Consider the following 12,583-nt stretch of genomic DNA (forward strand, 5'->3'; position numbering starts at 1 on the left):
ATGTAAGCACAACGCTTGCTGTGTTTGTGTCATGCCAGCTGAGGGATCCTGGAGCAAGCATGCTTGCCTAAGGCATGGGATGTGCTTCCCACCTGGGATGTCCTTGTGAGCTGCGGCTGCTCAATGGAAGAGTGACATCCCTCCACCAAAGGACTCCTGCATCTCAAAGAGTTCCAGACCTGTGTTCAGTGGGAATCATGTTGTGCCTGCTGGTCCTTTGCAAGAGTGTTCACAGAGCAAGGGGAGTGTGTGGGGGTGATGCTGGCTGCTGTGGGGAGATGCTGGGTGTAGCTCTGTTGGACCTTGTGCACAGCCCTCTGCTTACTGGTCTGTAGAGGGCTCGAGCTGCTCAGTCTGAGCATGTCTGAATGCAAACCCTGCCTTCTGTGCAGGCAGCTGCTGTTTGCGCTCTGCTGCAGCTGTGGATACTGTCAGAGCTGGCCTGGGGCTGGGGCAAGAATCCTGTTCCCATACTCTTGCAGAGACATGAGAGTGACTGCCAGTGGGTTTATGAACAGACTTGGAAGACTTACAAGAATCTCCATTCTTGTGGCTCCTCCTTGCCTTACACAAAACACGAACCATTTCCCCACAGGGGAATAATGCCCTTTTGGAGCAAATGCAGGTTGTGTTGGAGTGTGAGTGCCTGACCTTCCAGAAGTATGCTTGTGCCTTCACTTCTGACACAGAAATGTGCAGAATCTTTAATACTGGCAGGTAATAGGGGCAGCAGGTGAACACGAACAGCAGCAGCTAAGCCAGTCTGAATTCTGCTTGCATACAGTTGTTTCTCTGGAAGTCCAGGATGCCTGTCATGTCCTAACATTACTTGTATGTTATTAAAATAGAGACTGTCAATGGGCATAAATGTCATATGGCCCATCCTGCTATGGCTAGAATCGTAGAATATTCTGAGCTGAAAGGAACCCGCAAGGATCATCAAAATCCAACTTGTGGAAAAAAAGAAAAACAAAACCAAAAACCCACTGTAGGGTTATCACTGCCCTGGCACAATGTTAGAGTGTGCAAGCTGGCACCCTTTCTAATGCAGGGATTGGCACAGACGGGCATCATGTCACTGCTCACATCAGGTGCAGCCATGGTGTCACGGAAGATAATCTGTTTCCTCACAGGCACATGAGCTGTGCTAGACCAGTTGGCCTGTGTGCTTTGCTTTTATAGATGCAGCTGGTTCAAGCAAAAGGCTCTGTGCAACCATAAGAGCCTGATCGCAAATTTTCTGGGGCCCAGTCTGCCCAAATTCAGCAAGACATCCTCAACAAAGTGCCACACAGAATGCATGTGTCTGCTCCCTGCCTGCCCCTCCTTCCTGCAAGAGAGGTTAGGCAGATTTAGATACCTGCACTGAAGAGCTGCAGAGATCATATTTCAAATTCAATATTAACAGAGACTTCTCAGCAGTGGAGGAGTTTGGGGAATTGAAAGCAGTGTGCCAGGAAACTTCCATTTGTACCAGTTGTTTTGTTTTGTTTCCATTCTCACCAACTATAATCCAACACTGCTGTCATCATGTGGTGTGATGATGTAAGTGCTGGTGCTTTCTTTCCTCGACAGAACTCTTTGAGAAATGTCTTTAATCACAGATACGGTGTGTTCCCAGGTGTTTGGGTCACAGCCTTCTATCTGAGAGAATAAGCCTCTGAGAGGGGCTGGGACACTAATAGAGATGAGAAGGAAATGAGGAGGATTGCACACAAAGGTGGGTGCAATCCAATGTCCTACAGAACCATCCTATTTTACAGTCACCATGTTTTCATGAAGGGATGCCCTGGGTTAGGCATACCTGGCTATCCAAGCAAGTGCTGACCTGGGCACTGAAGCTGATGGGGATATTTCCAATGACACCAGCAGTGTGGCCACTGTTGAGATCAGCTGGGGAAGTGCTCGGCAGTGACAAAGGTGGACAAGACCTCACCAAGTCAGTGACATGTCTGGGGACAGAGGGACAGAGAAAAGCAAAGCATACAACTCAGTATGAGTGAATGTTTCTGTATATTGTGTCTTTCCTCCATACCAGGCCCATGAGCTACGTTTTCCCAGAGGGACAGAAATAAGGAACTACACTCACATCTAGGCAGACGTTTGAAGGGCTGTGGGCACAAATGTCTTGGAGACTGCATGAGAGGGCCAGTGGCCTCCTAAGGGAGTCCAACATGCTGCCAGGTTCTTCTGTCATCTCTTCTTGTGATCAAGGGACAATGTGCCGAGGTATCAACTCTAGGAGGCTGCTGGAAAGGCTTGTAAATTATTTTTTCTGCTTTTGTATTAAATCCACTTCCTTAAAAGTTAACACCAGAACCACAGCTGTTGCTAAGCTTTTCCCAAAACAGTCAGGTACGATGTCCACCTCTCTGTGCCTGAGGTTGTGCCATGACTTGCAGTGTGTACATGTGGCAGATGGATATTGTCCAGGGGCATTCTGCTGCTCTGTTTCCTTATGATGGAGACAAACATATGCCTGTTCTGCCCTCTTGGTCCCAGTGTCCTATCTATGATAGCAGAGAACTCCCACCTCGTCACTGAGCTTTGTGCCATGACAAAGCCCTGGGTGATGAGAGCTGCTGTGCCAGCCTGTAACTCCCTGGAGGGCCCAGGGCTATAAAGAGAGGCCTAACAGCCATGAAGTTAGTCATGAGTGTGTAAACCCCCCTTCCCAGCTATGGCTTTCCAAATTTCTGTAAAGGCAATGTAGATCTTACTGTAGGTACCCTGGTAATGGAGATACTACTCCATCAAATACCAGAATCTTTGGTCTCTGAGGGCTGGAATGTGGGACTCCTCTGTCCACTCAGATGCCCCTCTTCCTGGCAGTCAGTGCTGGCTCTGTGTGTGCTCTCAGGGTCCTGCTCATCCCAGGACACCTCTAGTGAGCATCTGCTCTGGTGTAAAAGCCCTCTGCCTTCCTAAAAAGGGGTGGGTTTTCCACCCACCCAAGATTTATTCTTTGTGGTTTCCTGAGACAGTTAAGGCACTTTTGACTTGGGGTGCTTGAGCATCTCCATCAGGGAGGACTTGCTGTATGAGGGGTCATGGTGCTGGCCTAGGCGTATGGGTGGTGACAGAGCCCACAGAGGTGTTTGTACTGCCTACCCACACTCTCAGCATCAGCAGGAGAAAAACACATGTTGCAGCCAGCAGGTGATGGAGTTCAGTGCATAAATTAACCACTAGTGAGGTCCCTAAGTCCGTATTACTTGGCTCACATCATATAGCGACCAGAGCTTGATGGTGCTGGGGATTGATGGTATCCTCTCTAGCTCTTTCTTGGGGTCTTCTGCAGCATGCCAGTGACGTGCAAAGGACTGAAGCCTTTGGGAATCTTAACTGCAAAGGAAACAGTTAAAAACAGAAAAAGAGTGAGGGGAAAAAAGCAGAAGGTTATGGAGAGGAAAAAAAACCAGCTGCCAATAGAAACTTCAAGTTTATTATGTCAAAGGACTTAAGTGTTTGTCTGGGCAGTGGTGAGTAGGAAGAGACACTGCCAAGTGAGTGGGAAGGGGGCTGACCTTGCCTCCCAGCTCTATCTCACTGCTGGGGAGACGCCTATGTGGAGCACCTGGGATGCAAAGACCCGACTGCCAAGTCAGCAATAGCTGGAAAGAGGCAGTGAGAAAATGCATAAAAATCAGAAAACTGTACTGCAGGCAATCAGGTGAAACAAGTGGAGAGTTCCAAGCCCACAAAGAGGTGAAAAAGAAAGAAATCCCCTCCAGAGTCCTCAGGAAGTGCTGGAGCTTGCTTTAATGATTTCTAGCCCCACTTCAGTAGTGCTTACTCTCTGGAGTTGCTTTTACCCCAGGGCATAAGTCCAATGACTACACTGAGATGAAGCTTTTGAAGGGAATGAGGTTTTGCAGGGTCGGCAAGTACTGATCTGAATATCTCCTGCTGATGTAGACTGTCCTTTGCATTCAGGGTTCTATTCCCTGAGTTGCAGAATGGGTTGGGCTATTTGTCCCATCATTTCTTTCTCTCCTCAGAAGAGATGGTTTTCCCTCACCAAACAGATACTGATATGATAATTTTAAATAGAGTTTGATGTGGGCTTTGCTATTGCGTTCCAATGATGGCTTCATCTGTGCTATATCCAAAGCGATCTATTTTTGGTGGAGGTTTTGCTTATTTTTTTAACATTTCATTGCAAGCTCATTTTTCAGTTCTTGAGCATAATTTCTGAGAACACTTGGAGTTTTCTTTCAGTTTTTGCCTTTGCCTTTTGTGTACCTGACATGGTCCATTCTGAATGTGCTAAACTGGCAGCAGACTCTGGCCATGCTGGTGATTCGATGCCAGCAGGGATGATGTAACTCATGGATGATGTATTGACACCAGCAGTGATGGTGTCACCTGTGGATGACATTGGTTTGACATAAGCAGTGGTAGTGTGAAACGTAGATGGTTGTGGATATCTGGAGGAGGAGTTTGACTGCCCCAGGGCATAAGAATTAAACCCTTGAGTGTTCCAAGAACCACCCTGCATCTGTGGGCTTATTGATGCTGATCCAGCCATCCCAGACATTAACAGGAGCAGCTCAGCTGGCACAGGATTTATCTTTGAAATTTCTTTCCTCATGAAATTCTAGGGAAAAAAGAATAAATGTAAGACACCTCAGGTCTCCACTACAACAGCATTAAAATAATGTAGTCTCAGTTTCTGAGAAAGTTCTGTGTGTCTAAATTAATGGAAATTAAGCAAAAAGCCATTTCAGCCTCCAAACAGAGCTGTTCTGATGTTTGAGAGCAACATGTTCGCCTGAGTTATGCTGAGGCAGCACAGTATTCTGGGGAGGCAAAGTCAGGGCTCTGCCCAGCAAGGTGATAGATCCTGTGAGCTGAGATCCTCCTGGTACAATCTTCAGTTCTGTCAGACAGAGGAGCATTCCATGTTCTTCACTGTCAGTGTGAGTCCCAGCTTCCTTGTGATGCCCTGAGCTGCTAGCATGCTGGACACCTGGGTTTGCTGGCATCCCTGCTGCACTCTGGGGTTCTGCTGCCAGCTCATGACCTCTGTGGGATCCCTGTGGACATGGGAATGGCCGGGTGCCTGGCAGTGGCTGGTGGGCAGCTGTCCCCAGATGTGGATGTCCCCATGGCTTGTTGTCTGAGGGGTGTGAGGGATGGGCTGGTTCTGCCCTGGCCTTCAGTGACACTCACCTGTTCGCAGCTCAGTGCAAGAAAACTCCCCGCCAGCGCAGCTGCCCTTTCTGAGCAAGAGGGTTCCCAGCTGTCTTGTGTGCACATCAAGCATGTTTGTCACTTTTCTCCTAATGCAGTCCCTGGGGCTCCTATTTTCTAGAGAGCTCTCCTCTGCCTCTGAGGTGAAGACCTGCCAGTTTGCCACCAGCTTCAGTGGAGCAGGGATTTTCTCAGAGCTATGTTAATGAAAATGCCAGAATTCTACCACTCCTTACAGCCCTGCTGTAGCTCCAGCTGTTCTCATCAGGAGCTGTCGACTGCTAGATGCTTTTCAAGGAAAAACCTCTTCCTATAGATTTAGCTAAAATTCAGTTTAGGGGTAGGTGACTTGTCAGATCTTCTTGATGGTGCCAGTAATGGGGCTGGCCAGGATCCTTTTGTGGGAACACATTTCTGAAAGAAGAAGCAGTTTTGTGGAAAAGCAGGACTTGTCAATTTTAATGGATGTTTGTTATAAATGCTAATATAAAATAAGTAGGAAAGTCATGATCAAGATGAGTAATTCTGATTTATCAAGAAATAGGTAGAATCCAAAGAGGAGGAAAGGCTGAGGTGCAGTCACACACATATGTACGTACCTATGTGCCTGTACAGAGTGTGTATCTATGCGTCTCTAATGCATCTATCACATATATGTATATACAGAGAGAGGTGATCAAAGTTTTGCCTTACAATGGATAAATTATATTACTCACAAACTTTCACAATTAGTACTCCACCTTTTAAATTATTATATAGTGATTTTAGAGAAGTCTGAAGAGCAAAATCAAGAAAAGATTATTTGGCTTTTTGGTGGTTAGATTCCTCCACATGCCTCTCTTGAACAAGGTGTTTCTGTGAGAAGAGGATCACAGATTCTGGATTTTCCCCATTTTCCCTGTTTGTACATCAGCATCTCTTGGGTCAGCATACATCTGCACTGTTAAAACAAATGCCTGAATTTCAAACATGTTTTAGATGAGGGGAGCTTAGGGGAGCTGCAGTGGCTCAGCCTCGTTTACCCTGGAAGAGAGATTTGGCCAGTTGCAGGCGGTGGTTGGAAAGAGGCAGGGGCTATATTCCTACATGAAAGGTCTGACACCAAGGCATTAAGTAAATGATTTGGCACCTCTGTGGTATCAGGAGCTCTCCAAGTGTCATGTATTTCTGTGTCAGGCTTTCTCTGTGCCCCAGCAGCTGTAATGGATTTTCCATAGCCTTGTTCCATCTGTACAGTGGGGTGACCACCAGGGTGGGGGTGTGGCTAGGCCAGGGTCTCCCTCCTCCCCCAAGTGTGCTCCTGCCCCTAGGGAAGAAGTAAACAGTAGGTAATGTCAGGTCAGCTGCCTTCTCCATGGCTGCACAACATGCAGCCCTAGTACCAGGATTATCATGTAGGGACTGGAATCTGCTGCTGTCGCAGTTGGTTCAAGCAATTCAAGCTTACTGTGATTTTAAAGTCAGAATTATTTCCTTGACTGAAATGAGAGCCTTCCGAAATCCTGAATGATAGTGGAAAACCTCTTTTTCTGTTGGTGCTTTGGGAAGCTCTGGAGTTAATATTGTAAGCTGTAATTGCTGTTGTTGCCGATGGGGAACTTCCCCATGAGCAAACACAGCAAAATCAGTGAGACGCAGAAAATGGAGGTGTCCTGAGACTGGTGGCTTTCTCCAGTTCAGTTTTTGTCTGCCATGTCTTTTGTATGTGTTCTTTGCATTGAGGGTTGTTTATTGCTAGAGGTGGTTGTGCATTATTGCTTGAATCCTGCCCATTTTGACCTCTCCTGGTATTTGCGGAATAGTTGCATTGGGGATTATTTACATCAGACTTGGTGACTGCATTTTGCCTTTTGTGTGGTTTTAGCTAATTATATGAATAGCTGGTCATACCGAGTCTGCAGGAACATTGGATTCATATCTGCAGGCTGTCTGTGTTTCCTGGATTTGCCAGAACGTGAGAAGAGCCCGTTCACACATTTGTCACGGCGTAGTGATGAGGATATGGTAGAGCTCAGAGAGAGCTGTAGTGCTTACAAAAGGTGGGGATTTCCTTGCTGAGTCTTGTGCTGAAGCACAAACCTTGGGTCAGGGCTTGCTCTGGCATGGGACTGCAGTTGGACACAGCAGAAGATACAGTCCTCAGCATACATGCATTGGCTGAAGTGTAGGTGGCATGTGCAGGGCATAGGAATGTGCCATCAGCCCCCTGGTGCTCAGGCTGTTTGCATATACCTTGCATCTCCTGAGGCATGGGCAGCTTGTGCCTGCCCAGTGGCTCTCTGGTGCAGGTGCTGGAGTTCTAGACATCCAGCAACTCAGGCAGAGCAGCAACAGTCATCATCAGCAATCACCAAAAGCTGTATTTTATGAGCACACAGATGTGCTGCAAAAAGCCGAATTCCTCTTTTTATTGTTTTTTTACTTGAGAACACTTTACAGATGGAAAAGGAAGTCCTAATTGGGAAAATCTAGAGATGAGTGTCCCTACCTGCTCCAGTAGGATGTATGAGTGTCTGATAGATGATGTATTGCACTGGTGTGTTGCTGAACTTCTGCAACAAGACTGATTGCAACTTGTTTCCCCATATCATATCCTTTCAATCACAGAATCACAGAATGGTTTGAGTGGGAAGGACCCTTAGAGGCCATCTAGTTCCAGCCCCCCACTATGGGCAGGAACACCTTCAACTACTCATGGTATTCAACTAGATATTCAGCTAGACCTTTTCTGTTTTGTGTATGCTTTTGAGTAGTCTGCCTCAGGTGGTCTCAGGTATGTTTCTCTGCACTCCAGCTCTTCTGTCATGACAAGAGTGCACTCATGCCATTGCACTCCCCCCATAATGCTGGAGCAACTTTTCTTGAGCTTGGAGTCAGTTTCAGAGCCTTGGCCTTTGCTGTCTCCATTTTCTTCATGGGACAGTGCCTCCACAGCTTCTTCATTGTTTTTGTGGTTTCTTGCTTCTGGGGCAGTGACTGTCCACATGATGGTGCCCATGACTTCAGTGACAGGAGGAGCAGTTGGTCTTCTGAAAGCAGCCAATGTCTTTTCTTCAGATGACTATAAGATGTGAGTGTGGAGCTTGTCAATGTTTTATCTCATCTGAGATTCTGCTAAGAGATATTTGTAGTCAACATATGCCTATGATAATTCCTGTAAGGTTTTAGCTCTAGCTGGAAACTGATTTTCCTTTGCTGCTGCAGACATATTACAGGTGGAGGTTAGAAATCAAGGATAATTGGCTGAGATGTCTTATGTTGAAAGGAAATCCAGTTAAAATCTCCTATCAGCTGGGGACTGATCTGGCTGGTTTGAGCATGGCAAAAGAGATGTCTACAGTGGAGGTCAGGGTATTGAAATTCTGTCAGGTACTAACACCAGTGAAATGTGATGGTTTTCTGATCACATGGGCATTCCGTCTTCATAAAACTGCTTCCCTGTAGCTCTGTTACAGGGTGGTGGCTGCAATGAAACATTTTTAGCCTGCATCAGCTGCTCTCTGATTTTCTTTGGTCACAGGCTGAGTAGAGATACGCATCCACCATCAGCACTTTATTTGTTTAGAAACTTCCTGCAGCCCTGTCGTTGTGGTTCTCTGACATCTTGCAAAATGGTAGAGAGCTGGGGAAAAGATGTCCCTCATAGGACTTACAATCATATAATCACAGAATGGTTTGGTTTGGAAGGGACCTTTAAAGGCCATCTAGTCTGACCCCCCAGCCATGGGCAGAGACACCTTCCACTAGACCAGGACTTCAGAGATGATGATTAGCAGAGCAGGACAAGGTCTATAGGATGTTGCTCTTGTCGAACGATGGCATCACAGGCTAATTCTTTCAGATGCTTTACGTGAGTGCCATCACCTTTTAGTCAAAAAAATATGAAGAAAGCAAACTTACAGTGAGGAAACATCTGTAAGAACAGCTTTGATTGAGTGCTGGCCGTCTCACAAAACGGAGCCTCATTTCCCCTTGTTGCTGCAGTAACTGCTGGGGTGCTGGGTCTTGCCTGATGAGCTGTCACATAGCTCTGCTGGAGCGGGCACTGGTTTCACTCCCACACTGCTGCACCTAATGGCCAGGATACATATCCTCTTCTTGCATTTCAGTGCATCATGAGAGAGAGAAGGAACAACCCTGAGGGAGAAGCTGTGAGCAGTCGATGCACAAGTGTGCACATCAAAGGCTTCATGGTGGCTGGGCATTTCATGGGAAGACACCGGAATGTTTTATATTGCCTAAACATGCTTCAGCCTTCCCCCTTATAGTTCTGAACAATTATTGTTGAACTTTGAGGTCAAGGTACTCCTTCTGTTTTCACTTTCCTTGCAATGCAATTTTCTGCAGCTGCTATCCCTGGGACATTTGCCTGTCCAACTAATCTTTGGAAGGTCTCAAAATGAGCGGTTTTAAGGCTTGTTGGACTGCAGCTGCCAGACTGCCCTGAATACAATTCCTTTAAGTTAGACAGATTTGGTGGTGGAGGCTTTTTAAAAAACTCAGGCCTTTCAGAAATGGTGCTGGTTTGTCAGCAATCTGATAACAGAGCTCAGAGTGACTGAAGGCAAGCAGATGGTCCAGTATCTTGCATATTGCCTTGAAACCCTTCAGTAATACATTCTGTCTGGAGGTCAGAGCCTATGGTGTGAGGAGCACATTCCTGATCCCTTTACTCTACCTTTTCTTGGCTGGAGGTGAAGGGAAGCCCTCAAACCCACTGGCAAGTCATCTCACAGAGACCATGTTTGCTATGTGCTGTGGCTGGAGAGAGCTCAGGAACCTCCTGCTGTGCCAGCTGGGCTCCTCTGCATTTCCTTCCATCCACCTGTAATGGATTTTACATCTGAGAGGTTATTTTTGGTGGTACAATTCTTATCTGTCCCAAATGGGACATTTTGCCTCTTGTTACAATTCACAGAGATAGACGGGGCTGCTGGTTTCATGCTGTGCAGCATCGACACATCATGCCCTTGTAAACATTGCTGTCAGCAGTGGCAATTCCATCTCTATTGTCCCAATAAGATTTCATGCTTGACAGTGCCTGACTTTTTTTGTCTGTAAGTCAACTAATAAGAAACAGTCATGTAGCAGTCTTTTTCTTCTCTGATTCCTTGGGTTGCAGTTGCTTCCTTGAGAATGAGCACCTAGCCATTCTCTCCCCATTCTCACACTGATTTTCTCCCAGGCAGGAGGACACAGGAGCTGGAATTTCTGGAAGAGGGAGGTCTTGTGGTAGAGCAGAACCTTTTTCTGCCTAGTGCCAGTCAGGGGACAAAGAACAGTCCCCATCCATTATGGCCTTGGAGGGCAATGGGGAGAGTAGCCAAGGACTGTTACGAGTGCTCAGAGATGGGAGGAACATAATTATAGGCATGCCTGAATCCAAGGAAGATTATTTTGGAACAGTTTAGGTGTGTGTCTTTGAGTTTTAAATTTGTGTAACTGTTCAGTTTACCTATTCTCCCTGTCTTTCACCTATATGTTACTTGTTGCAGTGGCATTTGGTGCCTGATGGTTTGACCACCACAGCACCTTACAGGGTCAGTTTACTTTAAAGAAGGATGTCAGGATGTAGCGATGCTGGAATCTCTCATGGTTCCTCATAAAGTGTCTGGTGTATCAAATCTGGGTAAACCTCTGGAACCTCTTGGTCTTGTTTCTGACTGCTGAGTCAGGTTTCCAGATCCTTGTCACAGCTGAAGCAAATTCCCAAGAATGCTTTCTTCTAGGATGTCATGGATGAAAATGGAGCTGTTGACTTGATGATTTGAGTCCGGAGTGTGATATTGGTGCTACCTCACCACTGAGAGAAGTGGAAAATTTGGCAGTGGAGTATCCACGTGTAGTTTTCCTGGCTACCACTGGGGCAGAAGCCTCTGGCCACCAAGGGCAAGTTCTTGCCAAGCTTTTCAAGAGCTCATATTCTCTGTCCTGCCCCTCTCTGGGCAGACCCAGAGGGAAGCTGGCATAGTGCAGGTGCTGGCCTTAGCATATAGCCACCATGAAGAGTGGACGTCTCAGACAGCAGAGAAAGTGATGATCTCCAGCCAAGCCAGCCTCACCCAGCGGAAGCTGTTGGCATTGTCCTCACTTCAGGACTGATAAATCTTCCCGTGCAAGCTGTGAGCTTCGGCATCATTTTGCACCACGAGCCATGACCTGCTGTGTACTTGTTTGTCACCTTGGAGATGAAAACAAGTCAAAATCATTAATCTCTACTCTGTCCTATGACTTGCTCAGCCAGGAGGGTTTCCTCACTGCTGATATTTAAAAGAAAAGTAATGGTGCAAGTAGCAGAATTTGCTTCCTGACACCCATGCTGAGTTTGTAACCTGGTCACATCTAACCAGTTACCACAAAATTGATTCTGGAGCCTTCAGTTTAGAAACCTGCAAGGTACATCCCAGGCAATCATGCTATCTCCATCAGGAACTGAATGAACCAGTCAATAATCAACATTGCCAAGGGTGAAGAGGTCTTTTCTAGTACCCTTGATTTTTTTCCTTATGGACATCTCTACAATAGCTATTTGGATGGACAGATGGAATATTGATGGTCACTATGCATGTATATACATGTGGTGTATATACATATTATGTGAAGAGACAGTTATAGGTGTGTATGTGCACACTGGTGCATTCCTCATAGCTTGCTCTCTTGCTCTCTAACTGCATTGTTCAAATACATGGCCACAGGCTTTTACACCTTGCTAAACCTTTACAGTTTCTGTCCAAAACCTTGTTGTGAAGATAATTGCCAACTCTGTGACAATCACCCTGGTACCTGGTGGGCCCAGAATAAACTCACCTGCATTTTTCTAAATTGCCAAATAATTTTTGGATTCATTACAAACAGTTGTAACAGGTAGGACTTGGCCGATAAGAGATTACACTATGTTCAGTGCTTGGCTGGATGAAGGTGCACATGTGGCAATGTGTTTGCTCTCATACTCCACCCCTGTGTGTCCCTTTCTCTGCATCCATTCATGGGCCCGGTGTGTGTCTGCACCACTGGGGAGCAATGGAGGTAAAGGCATAAAGGCTGCCTCTGCATCTAGAGAGGTTGTAGCTGATTTTTCTTGGACATGTGCCCTCTGGTTTTTTTCCTTGGTGAACCCATGCACTGTGTGGGAAGTCAGAGGCAGCGTGGGCAGGGCTGGAGGGGTTTAATCACTACTGTGCTGCTGGGTCAGGTGTGGTTGCAACTGATGGTTCTTCATTGGTGGTTAGCATTCACCTTTTCCTCCTGATTGCATTTCAACTCTGCTTTACCTTCCTGGTCCATCCCCTCCTTCCCCCCCCTGCCTCCCGCCTCCCAATTCTTACTGCTGCTGTCAGTCTCTGGCTGCCAGAGATGTTTGATTTGATCACTGATGCTCACCTCAAGC

The 12,583-nt window shown here is 46.6% G+C and overlaps 1 protein-coding gene and 1 long non-coding RNA gene across 6 annotated transcripts in view; one reads left to right on the forward strand and one right to left on the reverse strand.

Annotated features, from left to right (window-relative positions):
* The window catches only part of PAX5 (paired box 5), a 138,843-nt gene that overhangs the window by 25,757 nt on the left and 100,503 nt on the right, over positions 1–12,583 (forward strand). The window lies entirely within an intron of this gene.
* The window catches only part of LOC121662209, a 14,641-nt gene continuing 2,134 nt past the window's right edge, over positions 77–12,583 (reverse strand). The window contains exons 2-3 of the long non-coding RNA XR_006015230.1: positions 12,402–12,409; positions 77–92 (exon numbers count right to left, since the gene is read on the reverse strand). This is a non-coding gene — a long non-coding RNA (uncharacterized LOC121662209). The remainder of the gene's footprint in view (positions 93–12,401; positions 12,410–12,583) is intronic.

The sequence above is a fragment of the Corvus kubaryi genome, unplaced genomic scaffold (assembly GCF_017639235.1).
Source record: "Corvus kubaryi isolate FWS band 111438036 unplaced genomic scaffold, C.kubaryi_AGA036_p1.0 37236, whole genome shotgun sequence".
In the NCBI taxonomy this organism is placed as follows: Eukaryota; Metazoa; Chordata; class Aves; order Passeriformes; family Corvidae; genus Corvus; species Corvus kubaryi.